The 14,103-nt window shown below is 44.2% G+C and overlaps 1 protein-coding gene across 3 annotated transcripts in view; it reads left to right on the top strand.

The window, feature by feature from the left end:
* rnf6 (ring finger protein (C3H2C3 type) 6) overlaps nt 1–14,103 on the top strand; it is a 39,132-nt gene that overhangs the window by 12,256 nt on the left and 12,773 nt on the right. Inside the window, exon 1 of one of the 3 annotated variants that reach the window (XM_007900627.2) lies at nt 2,024–2,069. The exons of 1 other annotated variant lie outside the window; for it this stretch is intronic. The gene's annotated coding sequence lies outside the window, so the exon portion shown is untranslated. Of the gene's footprint in view, nt 1–2,023; nt 2,070–2,388; nt 2,401–14,103 lie in introns of those variants that run through there. One more of the 3 variants, XM_007900628.2, reaches the window with a different exon arrangement.

The following is a 14,103-nucleotide window of genomic DNA, read 5'->3' as shown; positions in this document are numbered from 1 at the left end:
TCTATATACTATGAATCACAAATGATAAGAAGCTTAACTTAGACAGTCACATCAAAACCCTGGTTACAAGACATAGTAGAGGCTAGGTATTCTATCTAGAGTGGTTCATCTAACGCCTCAAGGCCTCTCCATCATCTACAAATTACAAAATATGATGGAATGTTCATCACTTCTCTAGATGGGTGCAGCTAAAACAACACTTGAGAAGCTGAATACCTTGCAGGAGAAAGCAATTTGCTTGCATCTTTGCTGCAAAATAAGATAACTCCCTCTCTCATGACACACTGTGGCTGCAGTGTATATTAATCCATTCAATGCACAGCAGCGACTCACTTAACTTCCTTTGACACTGCCCAGCGGCCTTCACCATTCAAAAGAAAAAGAACAGCAGTATTATGGGAACACCACCAAGTTCCCTTCCAAGTCACTCACCATCCAGACTTGGTCATGTGTCACCATTCCTTCACCATCGCTGGGTTAAAATCCTGGAACACCCTACCCAACACCATTGCCACAAAGACTGCAGCAGTTTAAAAGAGATAGCCCACCATCACCACCTTTTCAGGGCAACAAAGGGTGGACAATAAATGCTGGTCTAACCAGCGGTGCTCGCAGCCCAAAATAAAAAAATACCACATAATGTGCATTTCTGCAATAGGCTCTGAAATTATGGCATTCGTGTCAATGCTGCCCATCCATTAAGGCCCACTTTGGGCTTCATCAACTACTGCTGCAGCCTTTTCATCCACTTCCCCTTTTTCAGCCAGTTTCCAAAAAAAAGGTTACTTTTAAAATTGTGTTCTCTTAATCTGGACAGAATCCAATTGTTGTTATGACAGAAATTAGAAAGTGGTCATCTTGATATTAACCAACAACTTAAATTTTCTGTCTTTTTCACTTTTTAAAATAGAAAATATTAAGCATGGAAAGAGGCCATTTCAGCCCATAGCCTACGCACTGCCTCCCTCCCCTTTCAAGGCTTGTTTCAAAACATACTGCTTTGACTGCTTTCGGTCATCTTTCCCTTCCCCACCCCCCTTGGATTCCACCCCGACTCGGGTGGCCCCCAGAAATGAGAAGCGTATTGAGACAGCCTCCTGATGTGGAAAGCGCAATACAAATGTAATTGTATACTGCCTGTTCCACCACCATGTCTTTTGAAGTCACCCTTTTTTTAAACGATCTTACATTCCAACTCTTTCTAAATACTTTAGACAGACAGAATCCTCTGGGGGGAGAGGTAAGTGAGGTCTCCTTGGAGTAGAACTAGCTCCAAGGTAACATATTTGGCAATGGAATGTCAGAATCAAGCCAGCCCTCTGCGGCCGTCTTGGAGCCCAGTTGCTGAGCCAGACGGGTCCACAGTGTCCAGCCCGGCTCATCAGCTGGACTTGGAAGGGCTGACCAGTCACTGAGGACAGCAAGTCTTCCCACTCAGCTCCCGTTATCCTGCAAACCACGTATGGTAGGGTGATCCTAACTGATCAACAAGTGGGAAAGTTTGCCAGACAGCACTTTCAAAACAAGTGTGGTTTTAGCTGGTTAGACTCCAGTAGTATCCCCAACACAATGTCTGGGATCCCCAAGCCTTTACTCTTGTCAACTTGTAAACTCTGGAATTAGGTCAGCAGGATGTGTCTCTCTGGGGAGAGAGTGCGGATTCCATTACAATAAACACCGTGGGAATTGTAGATGGGATGCATGACATTCTCGGTTTGGCTTGGATATTCTTAAGCATAGTGATGGGTTTCCGCATGTGTCAAGATACCGGGCTGACCAAAAAAATATATAGGTCGAGCAAGTGCACCTCCCCGCCCGAACACAGCTTGAAGCTACATCCTCTGAGCCGGTGTGGTCCAGCTCTCTCTCTCTCTCTCTGGTAGGACACTTTATTCCCCGGATCCTACGCTGCGGGCGCGCAGTTGCCCGTACGTCGGTAATCGCTGCAGCACGCCCTGCCCAGCCCTGCCCAGCCCAGCCCTGCCCTGCCCCGCTCATAGGCTCGCAGCAGCGGTCTGCGAAGCCGAGTTTGTCAGCCGCCGCCGAGAGCCGAGTCAGTCCACAGTGAGGTATCACCTTTTCAGACCCTTAATGTTTTTTCTCTCTCTCTCTCTCTCTCTCCGGGGATGCAAAGGGGGAGGATTGTAACGCACAGCTGCTTTCCTTACATCTGTTTGAAAGCGAGTGGAGGCTGATTGCCCACGTCTTGTTGTCCTGTCCAATGTAAATCACTCGGTTCGGGACCTTGCCCGTTGCGGGTCAATCTAACCCGCTGGCCGGGTCCCGCCCCCCACCACTCCTGATTGGTCCGTTCTTGTCGCAGAACATGGCGTCAGAGGCACTTCCGCTCCTGTGTGGCCGGCTTGACTGTCAATCATTGACTCGGCGCCTGCCAGCAGGGTAGGTTGTGTTTGATTACAGCTCTGGGGCCTAACTGGCATTTATTTGGGAAGATTTTCCTCGACACCAAGTTGTTGCTCGTTGTCGGCCCTGACACCCATGGAAACTCTGTTTTGGGGTTTGTTGGAGTTGTGTCGAGTAACAACTTGACGCCTGTAGTTGTAGAGATTTCGAAGGGTCTCTCTCACAGGTATCACTCGTCTTGATTCAATAGCTTTTCGAGCCTTTAAGTGTTTTGCTCTCACTTTTCAGCGAGTGATCGTTGAAAATCTTTTATTTACTGGTTGGATGTGGTGAATTGTTACCAGTCTACTTTTGTCGGGTTTTGAGTAACCCAGTTTTGCTATTGCTATTATGAATAATCATGTAGAACAGTCTGCCATATTATTTGTGCTGGATGTAGAATTTTGCAGTCTTCTCCGGGTTATTTGCTGGTTAAATTTAGTGAAGTGTCATCATTCTGGTTATACCTAATCAGCAACAATAATAATAATAATAACTTGCATTTTATACAGTGGCCTTCATATGGAGTAGCATCTCAGAGTGCTTAACAGTGGCGGAGCTTGATGCCGAGCTGGGTAGAATGGGGAAGTGACGAGGCATAGTCGAAGAGGAAGGTCTTCAGGTGTGATTTGAAGATGGGCAAGTAGTAGGCAAGGCTTAGGGATTGAGTCAGAGTTTCATAGTTTGGGGCTGTAGTGACTGAAAGCACAGTTGCCGATGGTGGAGGGGAGAAGGAATGAACGGGAAACCGGAGCCCATGTTGATAATGTGGGATAACATATTAAGTTAGTGTCTGCGATACAACCAACAAACTGATCAAACAGAAAATGACTGCCTTGTCTGCCTATGAGACTACCAATCCTACCTGTACTAAATATAGTTAGTGTCTTTCATGTAGGATGAATGTCTCAAAGCGGTTTACAAAGATGATGGGGATCATTGAACAGGGAGAAAAGCAGAGGGAATTTGAGGGGAGGGTGGGGGGAGGGAACCAGAGGCATAGTGAACGAACGCAGGGAGAAAGATCCAAAGAATGCAACAAATGAAGGGAGCGAGAAATTAGTTGCAGACCAGAGGTGGACAAGGGGAGGGCACAGGCAGGAGATTAGGGCTGGAGGAGGTTGCAAAGGTAGGGAGAGATAAAATAGAGGAAGGGATTTAAAGATGAGGATCTTAAGGTCAATAGTCCACTGAGGTACTGGGAGCCAGTGCTGCCTGGTAAGTATTGGGGTATTGGATCTATGGAGCTTTATATGCTTTGGAACTTAGGGAGGCCAGAGAGGGGAGCATTGCAATGTGTAGCATGTAGACAGTGTGGACAGAGGAGGGTTTTGACCGTTGAGGAAGTGAAATAGGGGATAACATGGCAACATCCTAGAGTTTGAAGAAGGCACTCTTGATCAAACATTTTAAGACCTATTCTACTCTTGATGTGAAGGGTGCTATATAAATGTAAATTATACTGGATGTTGCTGGGGTGGGGGCAAACACTAATTCAGTGGCTTGGTAGCTGGAGCAAACTGGGAGGTTGAAGTATTTGGAGCCAGAGGCAGTTAGGTGCTGATGAGAGCTGAATAAGATGGCTTCAGCTTTTGTGATCTTCAGGCAAAGGGAGTTATGGCTCATCCAACACTTGGATGTCCTGGAATTTAGTGTAGAGGGGAACTAGAGCTGAGTGCTGAGTGTACATGTGGAAGCTTATCCTATAGTTGTAAAGTATGTCACCAAGGAGAAAGGTATGCATAAGAAATAGAAAAGGACCCAGGAATAGTCTCCGGGGACACTGCAAGTGACTGTGTGGGAATGGGATAAGAAGCCATCAGCGGAAATGTGATGAAGCGGAAATACGGTCAACATATTGGACATTTACTATGAGCCAAAGAGGATGTGGATGTATTATTTCAAAATTGATGTCTTGAAGACCATATACAATACATTATAGCTTTAACTTCACAATTTATGTTAACCAAATCTTAGATTTGGTGATGTATTATTCACTGATAAATTTCTTCTTGTTTTAGTGAACTGTGTCATTTTAGGTTAGGATAATACAATTTTAAACCATACTATAAGTTGAAAAAATGTAAATGGGATGTGAACATTCGTATAATAATGTTCATTTGCATTCCGTGAAATCTTGTGTGTAAGGTGTACCATGACATGGATTTTGAAACTGGAATTGATTTCCTGTGTTGCTATTCAGTTATAAAAATATTTCTGGAATAGGTTTAAAATGATTTAACCAGACCTGATCACAAAATCCTAGCTCCATTTTGTTTAAGGTGACAGTGCACACAATTATCTTGCAAACTCTTGTGAGATTTATCAGCAATCTTGCTTGCTGATATTGAAAGATTCAAGACATTAGGGATTTTTTTAAAGCATTTTGTACAGAGTATAATTTGTACATTTCAAGCTTGTGATATAATAGTTTTTTTTAGACAGTTGTCCCTGTGTTTCATATAATGCTGCCATTTTCTTCTTGTCATCCCAAATTCTCATGTGCTCTGGCAGAGAGCGACTGTGATTCAGGATAATGCACTTGTGCTTATGACCTGCGTACGTGCTCTTTCAGTCGTGTTAACAGAGAGATCTGACACATATTTTACAAGGTGGAAGTATCATTATATGAAAGTCTTTTAAAAATAGAATACAATTCTGAAGATCAGTAATGATTGCAAACTGCAATTTGTTCATTTTTTTTTATTTTGCGTCTAAGAAGCTGAGTTATTAGAACATTATCTTCCCATGAATTTGTTTTTTTCAGCATTTTGTGCATCAGTTTCGCACAGTTGGTAACCCTCTCACCTCAAAGTCGGAAGCTTCAAGGTTCAAACCCCACATTGGGATTTTGAACTCTAAGATGACACACCAATGCAGTAATGGGGAGCGCTGGATTGTTGCAGGTGCTTTCTGGAAGATGAAACATTAAACCAAGGACATTAAACATTCCATGGCACTTTTTTTTTAAAAAAAAGGAAAGGTTTCTTCTGATGTTCTGACTCAAGGTAAACTTGGGCATTCCCTTCATGGCTGTTTATGTGATGTTGTTGTGCACAAATGAAGTCCTGTAACTCTAGGGCCATTGCTGTCCTAACACAATGTCTGTCAGACATCAAGTCCTGGATGAGAGCTAACTTTCTACAGTTGAACGTCAACAAGACTGAGGCACTCCTGATTGGCCTCCGCCAGCGCCTCCACACCTCAGGCATGATCTAAGGATACACACGCCACCTCACTGAGCCAGTCCTGAACCTTGGCCTCTTCCCTCCAGAGGCTGCAGATCATCCAGAACTCTGCAGCCTGTGTCCTCTCCGGCCTGTGTCCTCTCCGGCACCAGGCTCTGTGACCCTATCACCCCCATCCTCGCCTGACTCCATTGGCTTCCCATCACATAGAGGATACAATTGAAGATCCTTCAAAGCCCTCCATGGCCTTGCTCCCCCCTACCCTCTATGACATAGGAACATGGGAACGGGAGTAGGACATTCAGCCCTTCAAGCCTGTTCCGTCATTTAATTAGATCATGGCTGATCTGTACCTCACTTAATCCTTTCAATTCCAATTTCCCACTTTCTCCCAATATCTATTAATACCCTGACCTTCCAAAAATCTATCAACCTCACTCTTGAAGGTGTAGATGGATCCAGCATCCATGGCCTTTTGGGGGAGAGAATTTCCAGATTTCTACAACCCTTTGAGTGAAAAAAATCTTTCTGATTTCACTCTTAAATGGCCTGGTTCTAATTTTAAGACTATGCCCCTTTTTTTGGATAGCCCACCAGAGGAAATAGCTTCTCTGTATCTACCCTCTCAAATCCCTTTATCATCTTAAACACCTCAATCAAATCAACCACCAACCGTCTAAACTCAAGAGAATACAATCCAAGTTTACACAGCCTTTCCTCGTAACTTAACCCTTTTAGGGTAACGGTAACATTCTGATGAACCTGCACTGCACCCCCTCCAGGGCCAATATACCTTTCCTGAGGTGTGGTGCCCAAAACTGAACGCAGTACTCCGGATGGGGTCTGACTAACCTCTGTGTAAAGCTGAAGCATTATTTCTCCCCTTTGAGATAAAGGCCAACATTCCATTCACCTTTTTGATCACTTTTTGCACCTGGGAACTAGTTTTTAGCGATTTGTGGATATGGACACCCAAATCTCTTTGCTCCTCCACGGTTCTTAATTTCTACCCATTAAGAAAATATTCTGCTGTATCTTTTTTCGGTCCATAGTGGATGACCTCACACTTCCCTACACTTGAACTCTATCCACCTAACCCGCTATCAATCTGCCTGCTCCCTCCACTCAGCGGGCTCTGGCCTGCTTCAAATCCCCTGCCTCACCTGCCCCATCGTTGCAGAACCTTCAGGCACTCTGCCCCCACCCTCTGGAACTACATCCTGCAGTCCATCCACCACACCCCCATTTGCCGCCTTCAAGACCTGTCTCAAGACCCACCTCTTTGTCTGTGCCTTCGATCACCCTTCACCCTTGTCCCGCGCCTTGGGAATTCCTCCTGAAGTGAAAGGTGCTATACAAATGTAATTTTGTTGTTGTAGTTTATTGGTTAGAGCATTCGACTCGCAAGCGAGAGGACCTGGGTTTGATTCCTGGGCAGAGCGACACGTTAGGCAAGTTCCTTTTCTCCACGTGCCTGTTTACCTAGCCGTAAGTAGGAACCCGGTTGTTAGTCTATTGGCGGATCGCTTTTCCGGGGTAATAATTCCTTCAAAAAAAATTGCATCTAATGGAGATCTGGTAGAGCACTATAATAGTAGATACCTCCTTTGGGGGAAGTTAAGTGGGGTCTCAGCGCTTTGGGACATCCTCCCAATTTGAAAGGCGCTATACAAATGTAATTTTGTTGTTGTTGTTGTCTCCTTGGAGCCGAAGTGAGCTGGCTCCAAGGTAACATGCTTGGCAAAAGAATGTTGGAATTGAGCCAGCCCTCTGGCAGTCTTGGTAGCCCAGTTCCCGAACCAGGCAGGTTTGCAGTATTCTAGGGCACCGCGGATGACAGCACACCCAGTCTGGCTCATCGGCAGGACCTGCAAAGGCAGACCAGTCACTGGGGTAGAGAGTCATCCCACTCGCCTCCTGTTAACTCTGCAATCCAAAGTCCTAAAGGTTAAGGTGGTCCTAGCTGGACAAGCAGCAGGAAAGCTTGCCAGATATCAGTGTCCCCAAGCCTTGGCTGTTGCCAACCTTCGCCTAGTACTTTCCAGAATTAGGTAAACAGGATGCATCTGTCCAGGGAGAGAGTTTACATTCAATTCCAAACCATCTACCTCTGGAATTTCCATGTGTAGGTGGGATGCATGGAATTCTCAGTTTGGTTTGGATAGCCTTGGGACGTCCTCTCGACATGAAAGGCGCTATGCAAATGTAATTTGCTGCTGTTGGATACTCTTAAGCATAGTGGTGGTTTTCCGCATGTGTCAGACACCCGGTTGGGTTGACCAAACAAGACAGGAGCAGATATAGAGTCGGCAAAGGCCAACATCAGAGCAAAGAGCAGGAAATGGCAGCATGATTTAGGAAAGTGGACAGTGATTTTAAAAAAAAATAGTCTATCAAAGACAGATTAAAATAGTTTTAATAAATTTGGGGATCAAAATTGGAGTATTACAAAACACATTCCCTTCCTAATTAAGGAATGCATTCAAAATATATTTTGAAAGCTCCCCTTAGAATTATGGTAGGCCTAACCCAGCTGAAAGTAGGGTTCTAAGCCTTAAACTCTTGCCCAGCAAGGTTGCTTTTTTTATTCGAAGGGGAACAATGGCTCTTTCCCCACCACGCAGAAATGATTGTGTCAGGAGCAATATTTATCAATTCCAGTCTACACATATCCCAATATTCCTTCACTACTGTTTTCAAGCAGATGATTATCAAGTTCTATTTTGGAGGAGTTAATTATAATAATAACTACTTTTCGTGGGAGTCTTTTCCACGTATTCACATATTTATTGTGGAGAGAAAAAAATCGTATTTCTAGTTCTACTGCAATTTAGGGTTTGATCCACCTGGTTCTGAATTTTAAAAACAATGGCTTTGCATAATAGATCACAACTGGAAGGCATACCAACAACTTGCATTTATAATGTGCAAACAGATAGAGTAATGTCTCTGAGCACTTTACCTAGAGGGTGTTGGGACACTGAACAGAGAAGCGAGGTGACTGTAGGCACAGTCAAAGGGGTTGGTTTCCAGGTGGTATTTGAAGATTGAGTGTGGGCAAGGCAGAAGGGGGAGTTCCAGACGTCGAGGGCAACACCAACAACTTGCACTTATATAGCACCCACATGCAGGGTAGTTTCTCAGAGTGCTGAACAGTGGCGAAGCTTGACTCTGAGCCGGGTGGGGCTGGGGAAGGTGGCCATAAGCACGGTCGAGGAGGAAGATTTTCAGGCGGGACTTGAAAAAAGGGCGAGAGGGGCAAGGCGGAGGGATTGAGGGAAAGTGTTCCACAGTTTTGGGGCGAAGTGCCTGAAAGCACAATCTCTGATGGTGGGGCGGAGGGTGCGAGGGATGAACAGTAGGCCGGTGCCAATCGAGCAGAGGCGCCGGGTGGTGGATTAGGAGTGAGGAGGTGGGGTTCAAACCAGATGCCTGGATTGTGCATTAGTTTGGTGAGGGAGAGCCCAGGTAGGTTGAGGAGTTTAGATCCTCAGGAGTGAAGACGTTGACGGGAGCCGAGGAGCATGCCGTCCGTCTTATCCACATTTAGCTGCAGAAAGTTTACACTCATCCAGGCCCTGATGTCTGCCACACAAGCTGATAGAATATCGGCGGACCCGGAATTGGTACTGGAGGAGGCAAGGTAGATTTGTGTGTCATCCATGTACATGTGGAAGTTTACCCCGTGTCTGCGGATGACATCGCCCAGATGGAGCATATAGATGAGGAAAAGGGCACAGTGGCTGAAGGTTCAACCATGATTCTGGGCAGTGAGGATGAAGAATCCACAGCAGGCCCATATTTGTCAAGTGCAGAGGATGAGTAGGAAAGAGGCTGCAGAAAATCACAGGTCAAGAGGTTCAAGGGTGAGAAGAGATATGGAGGTGAAAGATGATCTTGAAGTCAATCCACAGGGAAATAAACAGTGGAGTTTTGTGAGTGAAGTATAAAGGTTTTCTTTTAGAAAAGAGGTTTTTGAACATCTGACCCAAAGTTTAGCTCTTGTCTTGAATTTAAATTATTACCAAAAATAGAAATCTTCTAGTTAGGTCAAGAGTGGGCCTAGGTCACGTACACCGCCTTGACGAGGACAAATTGAAAAAAGGCCATCTGATGAAGCCTGCTTTCCTTTTGTAGGGGGAAGGAAAGGATAAAATGTATTGAAGCACTAGTGTGGTCGGAAACTCCTCACGTCTTGTATGAAGGGCAATATATTTGTAGAATGCATTACATGAGAAAGCTGTTGAAGTTAATAGTATAAATGGGTTTAAGAGACAATTTCTGAAGCAAAAGAGAAAACCTGCATTATCACTGTCAACAATGACTTTACAATAATAACTACTGTCATAACAGTAATGCAGTTTAGTAAGAAAAACCGCAACTATTTTTCATACAAGCTACCATAAACAATAATGAGGTGAATGGGCAACTTATCTGAAGATTGTTGGCCAGGATCAACACATTTTTTNGAATAGTATCATGGGATCTCTTAACATTTACCCTAAACGGAAACTCAGTTTAAAGTTTCATCTAAAAGACAGCATCACTAACACTGCAGCTCCCCCTAAACTGCATTGAAGTCTCAGCCTGGACAATGAGTTCATGTCTCACTATGAAGTTTAAACCTGAAACCTTTCACTTCAGAGGTGAGGGTGCTACCAACTGAGCTAAGCTGATGCCAAGGAAGAGATTGAAAGATACACTGAGGTATGCAGGGTTGCATTTCAAGGTCATTCAGGATCAAAGCTTTTTCTGGTCTTAAGTGTTTTGTGTTCTGTATTATTTGGGGAAAAAATATTGTATGACTCCTGGCTCTGGTTGGATTCCTCTCATATATTGGTAATGCTGCACACATAAGTCAGAGGTCTAATAAATTGCAACTGCATTTTCCAATGTATAGAATTATTTCATGCTCTAGGGTGGAAATGTCCTGGATTCGAGTAAATGGCTCCACTGGGAGAGCTAATATCTACACAAACACAATGGACCAAATGGATTCCTTCTGTGCTGTAAATTTTCTTAGGTTTTTGAACTGCGTGGATTGTTGTTGATACATATCTTCAACCATAAATGTCTACATGCTTCAAAGTAACTCAAAGTGTCTAAAGCACTTGAAATGTTTTAATGTAATAAACTTCTATAATAGGTGGAAGTATAATATTATCATCGGTACAGATACAGGTACTGTCATACCTATGCCTGTATTCAGAAATTATGCCCTGTTGCTTGGTTGCTCAGCAAATATAAAATGTTACAAAAAGTTCTCCCCCTTTTTTAAAAAAATACATATTTATAGTGCAGGGTGTGTTTGCATTTTTAAAAAAATTAAATAATTTCACTACCCCAATTTCCTCGTTAATTATAAAACCCAGGAACTATTTTGAACTTGCAGGTGCTCAGATTGCATCTGCAAATTGCTAAGTAATTCTAATCTTCTAATCTTTGCATTTGATATAATACCACATAATGTCATTGAAACATTGCTTCACTGTATATTTGTAGGTGAATGCAGCAACCAATTTGCAGATAGCGATGTTCCACAAACAGCCAGGAACCAAAAATAACCTTCCGTGCAGTGAGAAGGATTTAGCTTGCACACCATCTGTATACATTAGGATTCTTCACGCTTTCATACCTATGCCTTGTATTAGCACATGTTACAATTATTATAGTTGATTAGGAGTAATATCACAATTTATAATGGCGTTCGTAAATGGATGAGATAAAGGTGAGATTCAGCTTGACCTGCCAGGTGTCTTCTTGCAAGAAACATTTTGCCTGAAGAGAAATTTCTAATACAGTAGAAGGAAAAAAATTACAAATTCCTATCTTTGGTAAAAAGTAGTATTACAGTGCAGCTATACATTCTGAAACCTGTAACTGTAGTGAATGATCCATCCTGTTACATGTTTTGACCTGATCCAGTCCCACACCAAGAATGCTTTTCTTCACTTCCACTACATTGCCCACCTCCATTTCATACCAAATGCCACTGAAACCTCTGTGTTACCTTGCATCTGGACTTTTCTAATGAACTTCTTGCTGGTCTCCTGAGTTCAACCATCCATAAGCTTCAACATATCCAAACACCTGCGTGCTTACCCGCATCAAACTGAACACAAGTATCGCCCCAGTGCAAGCCAGACTCCACTATCTTCCTACCTCGCAGCGGATTAATCTCAAGGTTTTCATCTATAAATCCCTTCATGTTCTTCGACCTCCCTATCTCTCTGATCTTCTCCTACCCCATTCCTCTGCTTGCCCCCTCTGCTCAGCTAAATCTGGCTTCTGAGTATCCTCCAGCTTCTCTGAGCCACAATTGGTGGCTGAGTTCTGATACCATGCACTTAAACCCCTTCCTCTACCCCTCTGTCTCAGCCCTCTCTCTGTTTTTAAGTTCTGCCATAAAACCTCTTTGACCACCCCTATGGCCCCCTTCCACCCCACCCACCACCGCTCATTGTCTGACCCCATCTTTGTAACATGTTCTAAGACATTATTCCACAAGAAGGTACCATACAAGTAGTTGTTGATGTTGCTTCATTTGTTTTGGTCTCCTGGGTGTCTGACAAACATGGAAACCTATCATCATGCTTAAGAATATCCAAATCAAACTTGAGTTGCACATGCTACCCATGAATGGAAATGCCCTGCTGTCTGTCAAGAATGGAGTATGTGCACTCTCCCTAGAGGGAGGTGGTCTGTTTAAGTAATTCTAAATACTAAAAAATATTGGGTCAGCAAGAGCCAAGGCTTGGGGACTCCAGAGTGTGTGTTCGTGTCCTGCTGGAGTTTAACTCGCCAAAAGCACATAGCTTGCTATTGAGAGCACTATCTGGCAAGCTTCCCATAACAAAATAAATTAAGAAAAATAGTAATTTGGTAACTCAAGCCACAACTGTGTTTTGCTCACAAAATATTCAGTCCATTCACTTTACAGTATATTATGTGAAGCACTTTGAGAAGTCTCAAAGATGTGATTAGGCGCTTTATCAAATTCACGGATTATTATTGTTATCCAATTAGGACCATCCTACTCATTAGGTTTTGGCTGCACGGTTAAAAGCCTAGTGGGAAGAATTCCTGCCTCGCGACTTCAAGATCCTCACCCTTGTATTCAAATCCCTCCACTCCTCTGCTACCCCCTATCTCTCTGACCTCTCTCCTCAAAACATTACCCGTTGCCTTCGTTCCTCCGGGTCTGGCCTCCTCCTCGTCCCCCGAGTCCTCTGCTCCACCCTCGGTAGCCGTGCCTTCAGCCATTATGCCCCGAAGCTCTGGAATTCTCTTCCTCACTCCTTTTGCCTCGCTCCCTCTCTTCCTATTTTCAGGTCCCTGCTGAAGACCTTTCTCTACGACCGTGCCTTTGGTCACCTTCCTCCCCATCCTCCTGGCTTGGCCCTGGGATCCGTTACTGTGAAGCGCTCTGAGACGCTGTCCGGCGTGGAGGGCGCTATATAAATCCAAGATGTTCTTGTCGTCATCTGCCCATCCAGGTTCTGTCCTCAACTGGTCCCATGCTGGTTAGTTTATCATGAGTAGTACCTTGGAGTATTGTGGATCTGTCTGGCTCAGGATCCAGACTACCAGGCCCGTCACAGAGGATCAACTCAATTTCAGTGTTCCATTAGCGGGCACATTGCCTTGGAGCTAACTTATCCCCAAGGGAACACCACTTACTACCCCTCACCCCCTGAGGATAATCATTAGTTGTTATTAGACATCTGATGGGCAACAACAACTTGCACTTATATAGCGCCCTCCATGCAGGGTAGCGTCTCAGAGAGCTTGACAGTGACTCCAAGCCGGGGAAAAGGGGGGAGGAGGCCGTAACCACGGTCGAAGAGGAAAAGCAAAGGTTTGGATTAAATCACTAGATGGATAGTGGATCCCATGAACTGCTTGTGAGCCTCTTGGTGAGCAGCACAACTCAGTATAAGTTGTCCAGGTTGTGGGCAGGAGAATGGTGGCAATGCATGAGAGCACAGAAACGGACATTCCCATATCAAGTGTGTAAACCTGGCTTAGTAATTAGCACTCTTGCCTCTGAGCAGAAGGTTGTGGGTTAAGCCCCACGTTGGAACTAGGAACTCACATAGTCTAAGCTTCCACTCCATTGGACTTCTTGGGATGTGCTGCATTGTTGGAGGTACTGATGAGATGAGATGTTCAGGTTAAAGATCCTTTGGCACTATTTGAAAAGAGAGTTGTTCTGGCTAATACTTCCCCAAATAAAACTGGTGATTCACTTCATGACTTCATCTGTGGGACGTGGCTGTGTGAAAAATTGGCTGCTGCATTCGCCCACTAAACAGTCAGTCCACTTTACAGTATATCCTGTGAAGTGCTTTGGGACTTCCTCCCAACGTAAAAGGCCCTATACCAAATGTAAGTATTAGTATGTCAGTGTATTTTGTCTGCATATCAGCTACCTGATCAATTCACATTCTCTTCACTCCCCATAACTTTTAATATTCTCTTTTTGAAGCATCCACTTCTCTTTTAAAATAAT

This window comes from Callorhinchus milii, unplaced genomic scaffold (assembly GCF_018977255.1).
Source record: "Callorhinchus milii isolate IMCB2004 unplaced genomic scaffold, IMCB_Cmil_1.0 Scaffold4, whole genome shotgun sequence".
Lineage (NCBI taxonomy): Eukaryota > Metazoa > Chordata > Chondrichthyes > Chimaeriformes > Callorhinchidae > Callorhinchus > Callorhinchus milii.
This window is presented reverse-complemented; position numbering and strand designations above follow the sequence as displayed.